The sequence below is a fragment of the Adiantum capillus-veneris genome, chromosome 25, assembly GCF_014529385.1.
Source record: "Adiantum capillus-veneris isolate H3 chromosome 25, ASM1452938v2, whole genome shotgun sequence".
Classification (NCBI taxonomy): domain Eukaryota; kingdom Viridiplantae; phylum Streptophyta; class Polypodiopsida; order Polypodiales; family Pteridaceae; genus Adiantum; species Adiantum capillus-veneris.
This window is the reverse complement of record NC_140955.1, coordinates 44,036,791-44,041,740: the sequence shown is the minus strand read 5'-3', so window position 1 is coordinate 44,041,740 and position 4,950 is coordinate 44,036,791. Positions and strand designations below refer to the sequence as shown.

The window sequence follows — 4,950 nt, the reverse complement described above, 5'->3', positions numbered from 1 at the left end:
GCACATCCCGCAATCAGTACATTCCAAGAGGCGACATTCCGGACAGAAAGCTCCTTAAGCACTTTTTGTGCTCTCTCAAGCACACCACATTTGGCATACATATTCACCAAGACAGTCGCAAGCATGACTTTCCTTGCGTAGAGCCACATGCCTTCAAGATGCATGCCTGGGTGATTGCATCTGGAGAGAGGCCAAATGCGAGCATTCCAAGAGTTCACACTCCAAAAAAGGAAGATCCTTGAGCTCTTGCGTAGAGCCACATGCCTTCAAGAAAGCATAGCCTTCAAGACGCAAGTATAGGATGTTGAATTTGGAGAGATACACTTGCTTTGCATGTGTTGAAAGCAGCCTAGAGCATGATACACTTCCCCAAGAGCATCGGACCAGCTATGGGCTCATTAATTCTCTCACCCATGTCAATGACGTTGCAAAAGGTCAATGGCCTTCAAGGTGCAAGCATATGCATTCAACAGCCTCTGACTAACAATATAATTGTGAATTTTTGTGCCCATACAAGCTTCTTGCGTAGAGCTACATGGCTTCATGCATGCGTACATGATAGCATCTGGAGAGAGGCCCTTGCTTCACATCTACTAAAAACAAAACAGAGCTTTCTGGCCCTGGCCCCGGGGGATTCACCATCGAAAACTTACCGCACCACGTAAGTGCAGGGGAGGGGGTTTTTTTACAAGTTACATAAGCATATAAGTTAGGGACAGGCCACCAATAATTTATCTCCCAAGCTTAAAAATAAGGGTGACGGTATCATATTTATGAGGGGGTGGGGAGGAAAGTGAGAAAAGGAGAAAATGAGAGGAAGTTTTTGTGTTATGGCTTCCCAAAAGAGTCTACCCTCAAACTTGTGAGTCAATAACTACAAAGATACATGCAAGAACTAGCACCGCTTTGTATCAATTAATTTCTTGTTTTATGATTATAGTTCATTTATTGAGGGATGAAAGCTAAAAGAGTTTACATATAGATGCAAATTTAAACGGGGAACCTAACAGAAATTTATAACCATATTCTTTTAGCATTTTAGATGGGTCAGAATTGGACGAGTAGCTAGAGTGTAGGCTGAACGGGCAGATAGTTTGAAAGTCAAACTAAGACACATTGAGGGTGCATCTAGTTATCAATAGAAGTGGTTCCTTAGTATGTTGCCAATCACTATGCTACATGCTCTTTAACTAGTTTTACTCAGTTAGATCATGTGAGACCTAAATTTTATACGTAAGATAGGGGTATGATAGTTTTCTACATTGATTTTTGTATAAGCGTAGAAAGGGGGGTCATATTCCCTAATATGAGTCATATATAGGGGTTTTATCAAAGTTGTTCGCTCGTAGGTGGCATCCCATTTTGTATACAGAGTGAATCCCCCGGGTGTGGAGCAAATCATGCAATCAATGCATTCCAAGAGTCCACACTCATGACATAAAGCTCCTCGAGCACTTGCGTAGAGCCACATGCCTTGAATGAATTTGGAGAGACATACTTGCTCTGCATCTGCTAAAACCAACCTAGAGCTTTCTTTGCTCTTGTTGCGTATATCCCTCAATCAGTGCATTCCAAGGGGCGACATTCTGGACAGAAAACCGCTCTAGCACTTTTTGTGCTCTCTGAAGCACACCACATTTGGCATACATATCGACCAAGACTATCCCAAGCATGGAATCTTCTTTCAATAGCCATGTTCTTGCTGTGCACATCCCGTAATCAATGCATTTCAAGAGGCGACATTCTGGAAAGGAAGCTCCTCAAGCACTTTTTGTGTCGATATCAGCTTCTTGCGTAGAGCTACATGCCTTCATGCATGCATACGTGATTGCTTCTAGAGAGAGGCCCTCACTTCGCATCTGCTGAAAATAAAATAGAGCTTGCTGGCCCTGCCCTTGTGGAGCAAATCATGCAATCAACGCATTCCAAGAGTCCACACTCAGGACACGAAGCTCCTCGAGCACTTCCATAGAGTCACATGCCTTGATTGAATTTGGAGAGATATACTTGCTCTGCATTTGCTAAAAACAACCTAGAGCTTTCTGTCCCTGCTTTTATTACGCAGATCCCGCAATTAGTGCATTCCGAGGGGCGACATACCGGACAGAAAGCTCCTCAAGCACTTTTTGTGCTTTCTCAAGCACACCACATTTGACATAGATATCGACCAAGACAGTCCCAAGCATGACATCTTCTTTCAACAACCCTGTTCTTGCTTTGCACATCCTACAATCAATGCATTTCAGGAGGCGACATTTCGGACAAGAAGCTCCAACACTTTTTGTGCTTTCTCAAGTGCACCACATTTGGCATACATATCAACCAAGGCAGTGCCAAGCACGACAACTTTTTTCCTCAGCCTCAATTTTCATGCGTAGAACCACGTGCCTTCAAGATGCATGTCTAGGTTATTTGCATCTAGAGAGTGGCCCTTGCTTCGCATCCGCTGAAAACAGATGACATTCCGAACAAAGGGAGCTTTTGACGGCGTAGTTTTTTTTTGAGCTTTTCAGCGCCGGGGTTTTGACGGGTGATTTTTTTAGAGTTGAAATGGGGTTTTGACGGGTAGTGTTTTCAGAGCTTTTCAACAGGCCAGGGATTAAAAATTGCCCACTACGCTAACGAAGTTGTGTGGCGCTTCTCTGATGGAGCTGGACGGGGATAGCGGAAGCGCTGCGCGAGATCTCAAGCGAGCCCGCGACGAGGGAAAGAGTCCTCGCAGGCACAAGTCATTCGCAGCGGACAATGGCTGCTCCGAGACGAAGAACTATTATGTAGAACCGCAGGTGAGTGAACTGGTCGACATGCTTGTCAAGGGATCGTACTGTGTTTTAACCGGTGTCAGGCAGAGCGGTAAGAGTACATCCGCCTTGCATGTGAGAAAGCTCCTTAGGAATGCAGGTTTTGAATGCATCTATCTCGATCTGCCGCCGCATCTTCCTGACACTGCCCTTTCCAATGCTAAGCGCTGGCAAATACTTATCACTGCTGTATCAAGGCGGAGTTCTGTTGTCTGTGCCCAGCCAGATGTGGAGCCTTCGGATTCTGCCTTCTCAGAGATGTTTTTCTGGAGACATGAACAAAAGAATGTTGTTCTCATCTTTGACGAGATGAACACCTTTGGTCGGCTTCCCCTGAGCTTCAAAGACAGCTTCTTGGCTACGCTGCGTGCCATGAAGTTGGATGAAGATAGCTACTGCTTGCACTCGATCCTTCTCATTGGCACCGACTCCATCCTTGCCGAGCTCAAGATTTCCCAAGAGAAAAGGTGGGCAGCCACGCCTGATGGATGTCGAGACAGGACAGGCTTTGAGTATTCCCCATTTTCACATGATTTCCGAATGAGGTCCACCTTTTTTAGTAACAAAGACATCGAAGATTTGTTGGCTCAGTACGAGCAGGACAGGCTCATCAAGGTGGAGAAACAGGCTATTGCAATGTCCATATTCAACCTCACTTCCGGCCACAAGGGGTTGGTGGGAGTGTGTTGTGCGGAGTTGGATGCAGCCTTCTCATTGCAGAGCCAACACACCCTGCAGATGTGGGAAAGGTTCTCCAAGCAGTCTTTGGCCAAGCGTGTTTTAGTGAAACCCACTTATTATGCTATGGTTTCGGTATGCAGAGGCCTTGATGAGAAAGGCAGAGACCTGATTTTGTCGTTGCTAAGAGCTCAGGGCAATGTGACCGTGCCATCTGACCAGAATGTGGAATGCCTCATTTCTGATGGGGTGGTCGTTGACAACAGCCCAGATACTCAGCTATGTGAACTCAGTGTTTCATCACTGCTTCTCCACTCCGCGCTGCTTGAGAGCCTTCAGCTGCAGCTGAGCATTAGGGACGAGCCTGGTCCTCGCGACTTCGATTACAAAGACTATAGAGAGGTTGGACTGGAGCATATTTGCAATACCAGAGTCACAAAATGCTGACCAGCTCGCTTCGGAGTACAGCATTCAATTTGAATTTTATGTGAAGTTGAAGGCAGTTTTGTTGGGGGCATACAGTGCAGCTAACTGGTTGGTCATCCCTGAAGTGAAGCCCCTCGCCAATAAGAGGAAGCGATTGGATATCCTGGTGAGGGATGGTGAGAGGAACCGGTGGTTTGCTGTGGAGTTGTTGCGACAAGGCACGCTGAGGTCCCTAGGTGAACATTATGATTGGTCAAAAATGTATGCAGCTACCCACGAATGTATTGTATTCATGCTAAATTTCATTCTGAACGAGGGCCCAAAAGCACCCTCTTTCCATCCATCACCGGCTGGCAATGTTGTTTGCTATGATGTTTTCGGCGGTCCGTCTGCAAGACTTGTGGGAGGTTTTACTGGAGATGCAGGACCGATCGAGAGGCCTTTGAACCTTGTGAACGGCATTGGGAAACTGTCTTTGTTTTCTTCCGATGCAATGGTATAAAAATAACTACTTAACCTTTTGGCTGGTTATTTGTAGCTGCTAGTCTTGTTTTTGCTGGTTGCATGTAGTTGTTAGACTTATTTTTTAGTTTGCGGAGTCCTACAAGATGGCGACCGAATTTTTTCGAGCGACCAAAAAAATGAGGGAGTCCCTCAATAAAGTTTTATGTGAATTAGAGAGATTTTCAAAAGTGATAATAAGGGAAAATGTTTCCTTAGAGTATAGCTTATATTATTGGTGCTCTCTCGCTAACATATATATTCACACACACATATATACGCATGTGACTTTTCTTGCACACATGTTAGGATGTGTTACAATAATACAACTCTCGCTTGTGTTGAGCACATAAGCACGGCCAGCCACTGTGCAGTCACCCACACACCATTTGCAAGGGCGTCTGCTGATGTGGCCACACCTTTTGGGGTGAGGGTTGCTGCTCCAGCGACTAGAAAAATCAAGCTCCGAAATTCACAGCCAGCTGGCCAGCTAGGGTTTTCCTTTTGTTCAACACAAAATGTGTGCAGTGCTTATATGCTCGTC

General features: G+C 45.6%; 1 pseudogene; it reads left to right on the top strand.

The window, feature by feature from the left end:
* Positions 1-2,579: 2,579 nt before the first annotated feature.
* LOC147424799 (uncharacterized) lies at positions 2,580-4,425 on the top strand (annotated as a pseudogene).
* The last annotated feature ends 525 nt before the right edge of the window (positions 4,426-4,950 follow it).